This window comes from Gorilla gorilla, chromosome 17 (genome assembly GCF_029281585.2).
Source record: "Gorilla gorilla gorilla isolate KB3781 chromosome 17, NHGRI_mGorGor1-v2.1_pri, whole genome shotgun sequence".
Taxonomy (NCBI): Eukaryota; Metazoa; Chordata; class Mammalia; order Primates; family Hominidae; genus Gorilla; species Gorilla gorilla.
In genome coordinates this window covers 32,632,255-32,646,681 of record NC_073241.2, presented here as the reverse complement: position 1 = coordinate 32,646,681, position 14,427 = coordinate 32,632,255, and the positions used below count along the sequence as shown (strand labels likewise).

Below are 14,427 nucleotides of genomic sequence, written 5' to 3'. Positions count from 1 at the left end.
CATATGTGCATGTATCTGTATATGTCAATATGTATAACTGTACTCTCATCTATATATTAAAAGGCCTACAAGTAGCAATGAGCCAATGGCAATCAGCATACCAAATGCAAAATATTGATTGGTTTCTAAAGGGCATGAGGTTCTTTGGGTAAATGGCTGATTCCAGGGCTGGGGAAATGCTCAAAAAGTGATGGGAACATGTCAAGTCAAAAGGACACAGGGGCTAGCTTTTAGGGAGTCCCACTGGCCAAATATGGGACCATTTAAAGATCAAAATAAATAATGACAGAAAGGATTGTAATTCATTGAAATAATGTAAGAATTTATAAGTTCATAGTAATAGTGAACAAATAGGGGTAGGAATAGCTCTCCTTATAATAGAATGATACTTATTAAACACAGAAAAACTACTTTTTAAAAAAAAAATCACCATTTTGTAATGATCACAGTTACAACTGATTCACATAAAAATCAATGAATGCTAAAACTAGTGCATGAAAGTTTTATGTGGAACAGGATACTGAACATTGAAGATAGTTTTAACATAGACTGAAAGTATCTCCCCCCAAGGTGGATATTAATTATAAACTGAATAATATTTACTTGTCAGCGAATAAATCTGGCAATACCTCTCAACCACAATAGAGATATGAACCATAAAACAGTGTAATATTCAATAGAGGAGTTACTTAATCTGAAAGTGGTATTCAGATCCCTCATCTATCCTTTAAAAGGCCATGAAATTATTTCCTGTCATCTCATATAAAAGATGTTGTAATATTCTAAGAGCTTGCATTTAGGTTGTCTCTGAAAAGAGTCTGATGAATAACTTGACAATAAGAAAGTGAATGCTGAGATTTTAGAGTGAACAGACATTTTAATCTCACAGTCTACTTTGTGTTAACTCACCCCCTCACATTTCAAAAATATCTAAAAGTAGCTGTTAGACATTCTATTAAGTCCTCCTGGTGAAAATGGAAATGTTTGGATATTCGATCTTTGCATCATCTTCCCATATCCCACATTTAAACATTTTTGGCATTGAAACTTATTCTTCAAATGAACTTTTAGATATCACACATGCTTAGCAAACTTCAAATCTGCAAGTGGTGAATAGATAATCTGCACAGGAAACACTTTTTTTTTTTTTGAGACAGAGTTTTGCTCTGTCATCGAGGCTGCAGTTCAGCGGTGCTGTCTCAGCTCACTGCAACCTCTGCTTCCCGGATTCAAGTGATCCTTCTGCCTCAGCCTCCTGAGTAGCTGGGACTACAGGCATGCACCACCATGCCCAGCTAATTTTTGTATTTTTAGTAGAGACGCGGTTCTACCATATTGGCCAGGCTGGTCTTGAACTCCTGACCTCGTGGTCCACCTGCCTCAGCCTCCCAAAGTGCTGGGATTACAGGCTTGAGCCACCATGCCCAGCCAGAAAACACTTTTGACAAACACACCAGCATTTCCTTTTGTAGAATCCTTGGGCCATATTAAGGGTATTGTTAAGCTGCCATCTCATAAAGTGTACAGAATAAAACATTAATTTGGGGAGACGTTAAAAGGGAATAGTAACAACAGCAGCAGCGCTTGTTTTATTTAAATGTGGAAAATTAATTCAAAATATAAAAAAATATTTTGGTGACTATATTGGTAATCTTACGATAAGAAATAACTTTCTGAGTATAACAGCATCGGTTATAAAAGTACCAATTATATTTGAACACATGAAGCTTATTATAAAGCTCTATGTAAGGTTGCTGCATTTTACTTCAAACATCAAATGCAAAAATATATTAGAGATTTGCCACATGGAGCGGTGATATGACCAATTTATTTGAACAACAAAATTCCTTGAATCTAAAAGATATGATAAATATGACTTAGCTTACTTAAGACCCAACTTTTTAGAAAGAATTTTAGAATCAGTGTCCAGAAAACTATTTTCCCATGAATAATTCTGAGACTGAATTTCACAAACCTGAATTCCTCCCATCTCCAATATATATTATGACATCACCTTTCATTGTTGACTCCAGCACAGATTTCTGATGTCAATTCATTGGAGTCAGTTCAAAGGATTGAAAGGTAAATAGTAAGAAACAACATAAATGCATACACGACTTTTTTTTTTTGGTTCAAATTGGCTATGATTGCGCTACAAATTACAATGTGTTGTCCCTAAAAATTCTCATGTAAATCTGTTATTTGGCACCTGGTACTTGATTTTTCTCTAGAAACAAGTCTCTATGTGTTGGTAATAAAAATTGTTTAGGACTCTCAAAAAAGTTTAATGAATCAAGATTTAAATACAATTCTTTATTACTGAACCTGATCATCATGTGTGGCAGCAAATTTAACTTAAATTTCCTTCAAATTCATGTCCCATTTGTAGTCACACATTATTCTTGCCCATTTTGATTTCCTAATTATCAAGTCCCTCCACCACCTTCATGCTCTTCATGAGTCACAGATATCTTTGCTTCTCCTCAAATAGGATCAAGTGACTAAACCTGAGGCAGGGGCTCCATCCAATGTGATGATGGTTTTGAGTTTGGGTCACCAGCTCTGAAGGGTGAGGGACAGATACAGGGTCTCTTAGCTCCTTTCTTTATGCTGAGGGCTCCTCTGCTGCCTGTCCAATGCTACCACCTTCTTTCTCCAAGTAGGATTCTCTACTCTCTTGCATCACTCTTGAGAGAGTCTCATACACAGGCATTCTGATAGTTTCCTAAGGTTTTGTTTGCTAATTACTTAGAGTCACAAACAATCTTTGAGTACCAAGCATCCCTCTTCTGACCTGATCTTATTTTTTCCACTCTGGTTCAAAAACAATGTTACCAAAGATGCTTAAAGTCTCTGATAGAAAGCTGTTATTGCCATTGATGCTCCCAGTGTTTTTCACCACTTAGATCAGTCAACTCACCCATTGTGGTCATAGTTGTCAGAGCATACAGTAGAATCTGGTAGTGAATCCATAACTCTACCAAAGAGTAAAAAGCACATACAAAAAATAAAGTCAGATATTTTGGAAGGCAATGAGGATGTTAATGTCAACAGTATTTCAGGACACAAAAAATAAAATCGGAGGAATTTTGACAAGAACTAAAGAAACAATTTCAGGATACAGCACTAGTACTTCTGAGACTGTGTGTGTGTGTGTGTGTCTGTGTGTGTGTGTGTGTGTGAGAGAGAGAGAGAGGACACAGAAAAAAGAAAGAAAATGTAAGAATAATGAATGTTTCTATATCAATGGCTAGTTCCCGGTCATCCTTGGTAGGAAATAAACAAGTAGATAAGTCAAGCATAGCCTTAATTATGTTTAAAACATTTTGTGAACTTAAAGTGGATTATGTGTTTACAATGATTTTGTTTTCTTTTTGTCTGGATTCATTTTCTTAAAGTTATATGGCTATGTTTTACAATATCAAGACTTCCTAGCACCGAAACCCCTGGCTTGGCTAATTTAATCTCTCTGCTACTTCATTTCCTCATCTGTAAGTTAAGACACATGCAAAATACACTCCACATCTGTCAACTTCATAAAACCATGCTGAATATTCAGCATTTTGCCAATATTGGTTTTTAGACAACCTGCTCTCTACACCATATATTATGCCATAAAAAACAGTATGTGGCAATATAAACTGATACACATTTTTAGTTTCAAATACACAAACATTCTCATCAAGGTAATACACTCCCAAGACTCAAGAATTAATGCTCTTTGCCACAATTTTCTAATTTTTCAAACATTTAAATAGGTTTAAGAAACTGATCACATACATTTTTTTGCTGCTGATAACAACTGGGATTCTCTAAGAGTGTGCTGAGGTTTCTTAACCTATTTGACCACAGAACCTCTTTCTCATAGTGGAAATGTGTGAGAAACACATTTTGGAAACAATATATTAAATGGTATCTTTTTATGTCTTTAAGAAAAGTTCCCCTACACAAACTAATTTTGGACTCTGATCAATAGCTCCAACCTTTAAGCACAGATAGACACTAATATTGTGCTAGTCTTTCAGCCTGTGAGGAAAGGAGTGCCAGAGTTCAAATTATCGCATCTCATTAGCCTGGTCTGAGGGCCATGAGGGGAACCTTTCAAGTTCTAAGTGGGTGTTCTCATGTCCTTGAATGGCTCCTGGAAATTCATCCAGGTCTCAGGAAAAACAATACCTTTTACAAAAAGAAAGGCATCTATAGGCATCCGCTACTTTTCAGCAGGATGAATAATTGGGTTGTCTATGCAGAATACACTAATAAATCATAACAGGGGAAAATGTTCAAAACACCAAAAAGGTAAGAATTTGAGTTTCCGACATAAGCAGACTTATTAAATGATTACTGGATTTTTCAGACATCCTCTACTGAGGAAGAGAACCGGAAGACACTCAAATTACTCCAGATTCAGGTGACAAGCCAGGATTACTAAGCAAGTTCCTTGGGAAAATAATCTCCAAAAAGGGCACGAGACATCCATAGATGTTACCTGAACTCCTTTCAGGGAGAGTACTGCATGAAGTCTGAAATAATACTTTGATAAGCTGCTTTGGGGCACAGAATGACTTCCCTCATGGGACATGAATAAGTAATAGCTAAATTGCCCTCTAAGGAAGGTGAGAATTGCAAACTGTCCTAAACTGAAGTGGTCATGCAGAATTCTTAAATGCTTTTTGGTAGATAGGAGCAACCACAGAAGTTTGAGTTAGCTGAAGGTTAGCTACACCTTTATAATCATGCTACCAGGTTATAATGAAAAGTAGGTCTCCGACCAAATCTGCCACACATACAGATATTCATTTAACAAAACATTCAGTAGCAAGCAGACACAGTACACAAGCTTCTGTAAGCTTTCCGCACTTTAGGTGCTCCAAGCATGAAAGCTTCATTCTCAACAGATTCCTAATGTTTCAGAGGCCAAAATCTTCCTAAACCTTCCTGGAGATAGGACCATATGAGGATCAAGCCTTGGGTGTCGTCTCTAAATATACACTACAGGCCACCCTCATACACCTTTATCCTGTTTATGCAAGGGTGGGCTGTCTCCAAAACACGTTAGTTGATTAACAGATCTTAAAATGTCATATAATTGTAACATCCATCATGCTTCTTTGTAAGCCATCAATTTCACTAATAAAAACCCATTTGTGACCTTTACTGTAATTATTAACAGTGTTTCAGGTGTTAATTGAGATGGGACCACTGAAGCCCTTTTGGTGGCCATCTCTGTGGAGTGGCTTCCTGAGCTGAACACTAGCTCACCATCCTTGAACAGAGCATCCAACATTAGGGCAACCAGCTGCCCCTGTAGGAAAGATTAAAGTGACCAGTATATGCATATTATCACACTGCCTAAAATGTCATAGAATGAGGCTTGGTTTGTTTTTTAAATTTTTTCTATTTCTATTATTTTTCTATCGAATTATTTTTCTATTTTTATTTGCTGGGTCACAGACAACAGCAAATTCCATACCTTTGGAGTTATACCAGCTCATCTGCCATAGCAGTAGAAATATCAAAGCTCTCAGTCTACCACCTTGTGCTCCAGAGATGTGGCCCAAGCACATCTTTGGATGTGAACCAGGGCAACCCAAGGCAGAGCTGGATTTCTGGGAGTTTCTCCCTGTAAGCCCTGGACATGCTTACCTATAGACCAGACTGCTTCCAGAGCCACTGCCGGTCAGAAGAGCCTGGGGTGTGTTCAGCTGCTAGAATAACACAAGTCTGAGGTCTTGTGTCGTCGGTCCAACATTCTCTAAGAGGGAGAAATTTAATCAAGATCCTGTTAGCAGTTTTCTCTCTTGTTGCCTTTCAAGATTATGGCTTTTCCTTTTTTCATTTTTTAGTTCCCAAAACCAAGCTTGTTAAATCAAATCTTGACCCAATTCCTGGCAAGTAACAAGGTTATTGCTATTTGGCCTTACACCCACGGGTTGTCCCCCAGTACCGTGAGGGTAAGGGGACTCTGTAAGGTCCCTGGGAGGGGAAAGGAATGTCAATTAGTGGTCCCCCCAGCTGGGTATAAGCAAACTTTCCTGTCTATGGGCCGCAGAGACCACCATCTAGTCCCCCCACCAAAACTTTACATGATTTTAATTCTCCTGATGAAGATGAGAGGACAACAGCCAACAGAGAGGGCAGAGGATGGGATGGGACTCCCTTGCTCAGAGACCTCACCTCTAGGTCTTTACCTCCTATTGAGAATAAGTCAGTTCTATAATAAGAACTCTGTGTCCACAGCAACCCCAAACAGAATCCTAGCGCTCTTGTGATTCTTGTAGAGTGGGGAATAGAACGAGCTTGGCCCAAGACTGCAGACACTTAAAAACATACTGCTCTTTGAGAATGGCAATCATTAAAAAGTCAGGAAACAACAGGTGCTGGAGAGGATGTGGAGAAATAGGAACACTTTTACACTGTTGGTGGGACTGTAAACTAGTTCAACCATGGTGGATGTCAGTGTGGCGATTCCTCAGAGATCTAGAACTAGAAATACCATTTGACCCAGCCATCCCATTACTGGGTATATACCCAAAGGACTATAAATCATGCTGCTATACAGACACATGCACACGTATGTTTACTGCGGCACTATTCACAATAGCAAAGACTTGGAACCAACCCAAATGTCCAACAATGATAGACTGGATAAAGAAAATGTGGCACATATACACCATGGAATACTATGCAGCCATAAAAAATGATGAGTTCATGTCCTTTGTAGGGACATGGATGAAATTGGAAATCATTCTCAGTAAACTATCGCAAGAACAAAAAACCAAACACTGCATATTCTCACTCATAGGTGGGAACTGAACAATGAGAACACATGGACCCAGGAAGGGGAACATCACACTCTGGGGACTGTTGTGGAGTGGGGGGAGGGGGGAGGGATAGCATTGGGAGATATACCTAATGCTAGATGAGGAGTTAGTGGGTGCAGCGCACCAGCATGTCGCATGTATACATATGTAACTAACCTGCACATTGTGCACATGTACCCTAAAACTTAAAGTATAATAAAAAAAATACTGTTCTGCCATACATACAGATACTCATTAAAGATGAGGGAGAAGGGCATGGGGTGGGGGAGAATGTACCAAAACCAAAGACCACAGGATAATAACCTCAGAGCAGAGACTATCTCTCCAGTTATTTTTTCTTTTGTATGTAATGGAGAGGATTCTTATTATTTACTCTGATGAAGAAGTTTACATCAAGTGTTCAGCTTCCTTTGTGGGTTACAGAGAATAACCAGAGGGCTCAGATGTGCTCTCTGAATAACTATGTTTGGTTAGTGTTTTCTAGACAATATTAAATTACACTAAAATAGACAAGGTTGATAGGACTTGGGGGGATAACTCATTGACTCAAGCTATCATTTTATAGGATTGTGAGAAAACAAATAGATGTACATTTAAAATACACTCATATTCTCGCTAGAAGAGAGGATTTTGAATATTCTTACATCAAAGACATGGTAAATGTTTAAGGCAATGGATATGCTAATTACCATGATTTGATCATTATGCAATGTAAAATGTACTGAAACATCACATTGTACCTCATAAATATGTCCAATTTATTATGTGTGAATTAAAATTTTGAGTATAAGAAAAAATAAACTTCAATTATAAGAAAACAAGCCAACTTTTAAAAAATGGGCAAAATATGTGAACAGATACTTCACTAATAGAGATTTGCAACTGGAAAATAAGCAAATGAAAAACTGGTCATCATCACTAGCTATTAGAGAAATGCAGATTAAAACTACAATAAGAAGCAATGCTGCCCTTCCAGACGCATTGTTTTGACCATTTCCAACTTGCCCCGGCCCTTCCCGGGGTATCGCTGGGGACCCTACGCTGACGTCCCCCCTCCACCCGCGCCCCAAGGGCCGACTGGGCAAATTGGGAGACCCGCCCCACGGGGCGACCCAACTTTTCGGAACAGACCCCCACCGCCCACCCCCGCAGACCCCCGGACCCCCGCTCCCGGCGGAGATTCAGGGAACCCCGCACCCCAAGCCCTTCTAAATCGTGCAGTGTGAGTGTGACGGCCAAGAGCGGATGCAGCCCGGGATCGCCCGCACCTTCCCGTGGGCGGAAGCGCAGGAGCCGGCTGGGGAGGTGGCGCCCTAGAGGAGCGGCTAGAAAGCTGACACGGGGAACTGAGGTCAGCCTGGGGAGGGGACAAGACAACGAGAGCCGGGCGCCTCGGGGGCGGCGCGGGAGCCTCCACAGGACCGGGCGGGCGCCCCGGCTGGCGCGGGCGGGGGGCGCGCCCCCTTTACCTGCGGCTCCGGCTCCTCGGCCATTTCCTCATGCGGCGGCGGCCAGGACTGAGCTGACACCACTCAGGCCGGCCGGGTTTGAATGAGGAGGAGCGGGCGCGGAGAGGAGGGGGCGGGGAGGGCGGAGGGAGGGAGGGAGGCGTCGCGGAGTTTTTCTCGACCTTTTGTGCGGACACCTCCCGGATTCCGCGCCCGCACCCGTGTCCCCCCAAAAGACACGGGGAGCCGCGGGCGAGGGGTGCAGCCATCCGCCGAGGCGCCTAGTGCCTTCGCGTCTCCAAGACCCCCGCCCCAACAAAAAAGGAGCGTCCCTCACCCCTACCCCCGCCCGGAGGATTTAGGGCCTGGGCTCACCTCGGGCGCGGAGCTAAGTGTAGGCGCCAGGGGTCCCTAGAGCCTCCGGGGCGCAGCGAGTCCGGCGCTGGGTGACCGTTGGGTCAGAAAGTGTTGAGGTAGCAGCTGTTGCGCCCTCCCTTGGCCCCGCCGCTCGGAGACGCCCCGCCCCCTGCCTTGAACGGCCGCGCCGGCCCCGCCCCCTGCCTTGAACGGCCGCGCCGGCCCCGCCCCCTGCCTTGAACGGCCGCCCGGCCCCGCCCCAGCGCCCACGTGACTAGCATAGGCGCGCCCCCGCTCCGCCCGCCCCCGCAGACTCCGCCTCCGGGACGCGAGCGAGCGGCGAGCGCGCGCACTACCAGTTCTTGCTCGGCGACTCCTGCGCACGCGCGCGCCGTGCCACCCTCCCCGCACCCCATGCCCCGCACCCCTCCTCCCGCCATCCGGCTTAACCTGGCGGGCGCGCGCCGCGGCAGTAGCCGTGACAGGTACCCAGCGGGGGGGTGGGGTTGGCCCGCGAGGGTTTGCGCAGGCACAGACCCGGGTCCTGTCCCCGCCGCCCCCTCCTCTGCAAGGTGTGCCTGGGCGAGAGGAGGGGCCCGCGGCCCGAACCCCTGGGTCACCCCCGAATTACAAACAAAAACCTTAAAGCCATTGCTCGCGGGTTAGAAGACAGCTGTGCGTGCTCAGGAAAAGAAGCCACGCACAAGAGACCGCACGCGGCGTGGATACAGTGACACGAAACACCCAAAATCTCTTTTGAAAGGGAAACCAGGCACAGTGGCTCATGCTTATAATCCCAGCACTTTCGGGGGCCAAGGCGCTCACCTAAACCCGAGAGTTCAAGACCAGCCTGGGCAATACGGCGAAACCCTGTCTCTAAGAAAAATATAAAAATTAGCTAGGCATAGGGCTGGGCACGGTGGCTCACGCCTGTAATCCCAGCACTTTGGAGGCCGAGGCGGGCGGATCACGAGGTCAGGAGTTCCAGACCATCCTGGCTAACACGGTGCAACCTTGTCTCTACTAAAAATACAAAAAAAAATTAGCCGAGCGTGGTGGCAGGTGCCTGTAGTCCTAGCTACTTGGGAGGTTGAGGCAGGAGAATGGCATGAATCAGGGAGCGGAGGCTGCAGTGAGTCGAGATTGCGCCACTGCACTCCAGCCTGGGGGACAGAGTGAGACTCCGTCTCAAAAAAAAAAAAAATTAGCTGGGCATGGTGGCTGGCACCCATGGTCCCAGCTACTCAGGAGGCTGAGGTGGAAGGATCTCTTGGTCCCGAGGAGGTCAAGGCTGCAGTGAGCCCAGATGGCATCACTGCACTCCAGCCTGGGCCACAGACCTTGTCTCAAAAAAAAAATAGAAAGTGGGGAAGAAAATGTAATACAAATTAATATACCAACAGCAATTAGTGAGTACTTTTTCCATGGAGCTGGGAGAGAGAATAAATGTTTGTAAAATTAAAATGTTCTACGCTAGAAATCAACTTTCCTTCTATGCTTTCTTTACTTCACCCCTTATAGCTACTTAGTAAATCTCACAAATCCTATCCTTCTAATCTCTTTGAAATGTATGTACCCTTTCCTTTCTATTCTCACCACCCATGTTTCTTTGTTTCCTTCTGGCCTGTGTAATAATCTCATAATCGCACCTCCTGTACCTGCCTTCTTTCTAGTCCAGAATACGTTTTCCTAAATTCCACCAATAACCATCCTGCTACTGCTTTGTGCGAAATTCTCCAAAAAAAATTTTACTTTTCCAAAATAAGTCAGGCTCCCTCTCTTAGGATACAAAACCACACCATGGTCCCAGCCAATCTTTCAGCCTGATTCACTCAGTATATATTTATTGACCTCTCCTTTCTCCCAAGCACTTGGCTAGATAGTAATTAAAGAGTGTGGCGCAAAACAAATTGGATTCCCCCCCCTCATGGAGCTTGTATTTTAACAGGAAGCACAGACATTAAATAAATTAAAACACACAAAAAAAGACAAGCATATAATTACAGTATGTATCCTAGAGAAATATCACTCATGCAGAAAGCATACACAAGGATGCAGCACTGTTTCCAATAGCGAAAAGCTAGAAACAACCTACATGTTCTCCAAAAGAAAATTGCCACATAAACTATACCATATCCAAATTATCCAAATTTTAGAATATAGACAACAGGTTGGGCGCGGTGGCTCACACCTGTAATCCCAGCACTTTGGGAAGCCGAGGCAGGTGGATCACGAGGTCAGGAGTTCAAGACCAGCCTAGCCAACATGGTGAAACCCCGTCTCCTCTAAAAATACAACAAAATCAGCTGGGCGCTGTGGCAGGCGCCTGTAATCCCAGCTACTGAGGAGACTGAGGCAGGAGAATCGCTTGAACCCTGGAGGCAGAGGTTGCAGTGAGCCAAGATCGTGCCACTGCACTCTAGCCTGGGTGACAGAGCAAGATTCCATCTCAGAAAAAAAAAAAAAATAGAATATAGACAACAGGCCAGGTGCAGTGGCTCATGCCTGTAATCTCAGTACTTTGGGAGGCAGAGGTGGTCTGATCACCTGAGGTCAGGCGTTTGAGACCAGCCTGGCCAACATGGCGAAACCCCGTCTCTACTAAAAATACAAAAATTAGCCGCGCGTAGTGGCGTGCACCTGTAATCCCAGCTACTTGGGAGGCTGAGGAAGGAGAATCACTTGAACCCAGCAGGCAGAGGTTGCAGTGAGCCGAGATCATGCCACTGGGCAACAGAGCGAGACTCCCTCTCAAAAAAAAAATACACACTGTGAATAAAATGTTTACTAGTTCCATATCCTGCTTTTGGATAAACATTTGATACACCATTCTATACTTACTCCTCTCTTTGCTCTATTCTGAATGCCTGCACCCCTCCCCGCCACCCAATCCCCCAACGTATATGCCATATATATAAGCATCAACCTGTAACCACCCTAATCGGCCCCAAGGTCACTCAAAATGCCACCTCCTTCAGTTACTCTCTCCTTTGTTCAATGCCTCCTTTATAACACTGTCTGCATTATGCCTAGCCCTGGGTACGTTATTTCTCTTACCACCTGAATAGTGGGGAGGTTCTTCCAAGGGAAGACCAGTTTCCTCCATGCTGTGGAACGGTCAACACACAGTAGGTGCTTCAATATTTAGCTGTTCCAATATGTAGCTGTTCTGTGCTCCTTGGGTTTTTGTTTGTTTGAGACAATGTCTCACTCTGTCGCCCAGGCTGGAGTGCAGTGGCGTGATCTCAGCTCACTGCAACCTCTGGGGTTCAAGTGATTCTCCTGCCTGAGCCTCCTGAGTAGCTGGGATTACAGGCGTGCACCAGCACACCTGGCTGATATTTGAATTTTTAGTAGAGATGGGGTTTCACCATTTTGGTCTCCAACTCCTGACCTCAAGTGATCTGCCCGCCTCCCAAAGTGCTGAGATTGATTACAGGTGTGAGCCACTGCTCCTGGCCTCCCTGGATTCTTTTTTTTTTTTTTTTGAGACAGTGTTTCACTCTTGTTGCCCAGGCTGGAGTGCAATGGCGCAATCTTGGCTCACTGCGACGTCTGCCTCCCCGGTTCAAGCGATTCTCCTGCCTCAGCCTCCCTAGTAGCTAGGATTACAGGCACCTGCCACCACACCCAGCTGAATTTTTGTATTTTTAGTAGAGATGGGGTTTCACTATGTTGGCCAGGCTGGGCTCAAACTCAGGTGATGCACCCGCCTCAGCCTCCCAAAGTGCTAGGATTACTGGCATGACACACCTCACCCGGCTCCTGGATTCTTTAATACACTCGTTTTTTTCCTCTTTCATGTGACATGTACTTAATAAGCACCCACTATGTACACCAGGCATTGTTCTATGTGCTGAAGATGCCGCAGGGAACCAAATAGATCAAAATGCCTATCCTCATGGAGTTAACATTTGATATTATAGTGTGTTAGATATTATAATAAGTACTATGGAGAGAAATACAAGGGGCAAAGGGGCTACAGAGTGGAGGGGTGGTGAGGGAAATGTTAAATAGATTGGCCCTGAAAGGCTTCATCATAGACACATCTAAATAAAGATCTGAAGGGGGTGACAGTGGCAGCCACATGGAGTTCTAGGGGAAGAGCATTCCAGGTTCAGGGACAGGCAAGCGAAGTCCTTGAAGCAAAGTGCACCCAGTGTTTCAAAGAACAGCAAGGAGGCCAGCATGGCATTGTGGCTGGCGTGGAGACAAGCCAGGAAATTAGGATAGGGATGGTGCATCTCGATTGCACGGATCTTTCTGGCCATGGTAAAGATTTTGAATTTCATTCTGAATGGTCCTGAGAGCTCTGAATAATCTGAGCAAAATGGCCGGGCTCGGTTAGTAAGTGGTGTATTCAATGGGTTCACACAATCAAGAGCACTCCTAAAATAGTAACACAGGGTCTCTCTCCTTTGCTGAAATCACTCAGATATTTAAATGTATCTCTATTTCAGGTTACTTCTACAACCATAACAGTAATAATAATAATAGTAAGAAGAGGGCTGAGCACAGTGGCTGGCTCATGCTTGTAATCCAAGCACCTTGGGAGGCCAAGGCCAGCAGATTGCTTGAGTCCAAGAGTTCGAGACCAGCCTGGACAACATGGCAAAACCCTGCCTCTACAAAATACAAAAATAATTACAAAATTAGCCAGGAGTGGTGGCAGGCACCTGTAATCCCAGCTACTCAAGAGTCTGAGGCAGGGGATCACTTGAACCCAGGAGGCGGAGGTTACAGTGAGCCAAGATCATGCCATTGCACTCTAGCCTGGGCAAAAAGAGTGAAACTGTCTTAAATAAAATGAAATGAAATGAAATGAAATGAAATGAAATAAAATAAAATAAAAATTTGGCGGGCTTGGTGGCACGCGCCTTTAATCCCAGCTACTCAGGAGGCTGAGATGGGAAGATAATTTGAGCCCAAGGGGTCGAGGCTGCAGTGAGCAGTGTTCGTGCCACTGCACTCCAGCCTGGCTGACAGTCTCAAAAAATAAAATAAATAAAATAAGAAGAACAGGGAGGAGAAGAGGAGGGATAAGAAGGGGAAAAACAGGCCAGGCTCGGTGGGAAGCCAGCTCTTTGGGAGGCAGAGGCAGGAGGATCACATGAGGTCAGGAATTCCAGACTAGCCTGGCCAACATGGTGAAACCCTGTCTCTACTAAAAGTACAAAAATTAGCCGGGCATGGTGGTACGTGTCTGTAATCCCAGCTACTTGGGAGACTGAGGCAGGAGAATCGCTTGAACCCCGGAGGCAGAAGTTGCAGTAAGCAGAGATGGAGCCACTGCACTTCAGCCTGGGCAACAGAGACTCTGCCTCAAAATAATAATAATAATAAAAGGGGAAAAACAAAATGATTTACTGCGCCCCCACTATGTACCACTCTCAGCTCCAAAGCTGATTTATATTATGGTGTTACTTAGTTCTCCTGATAACCTTCATGCTTAAATCCATTTGCAGATGAGGAAACTGGGGCCTGATGTTAACTTTCTGACTTAATTCTCTTACTTGAAGATCTACAACTAGAAGAAAGTGGGATTCTAGCCCAGATCCAATGCCAAAAGCCATGCTGACTCATACCATTCTTTTCTGTCTTAAGTGGTTGACCTTGGCCTTAGGAAAACAGAATAATAACAATCACTGATTGGGCATTGACTCTGGGGCAAGCACGCCATCCTCCATTTTGAGATCCCCCGGCAGAGTTGGAATCCAAGTCTCCCAGAATACAAAGTGGCACCTAGGAGCGGTGACCCCCACAGCAGGTCAGGGCTGAGCTCTTGAAAATGGCTCTCT

At 44.5% G+C, this 14,427-nt stretch overlaps 1 pseudogene; it reads right to left on the bottom strand.

Annotated features, from left to right (window-relative positions):
* LOC134757418 (histone-lysine N-methyltransferase 2C-like) overlaps nucleotides 1-14,427 on the bottom strand; it is a 47,900-nt pseudogene that overhangs the window by 8,409 nt on the left and 25,064 nt on the right.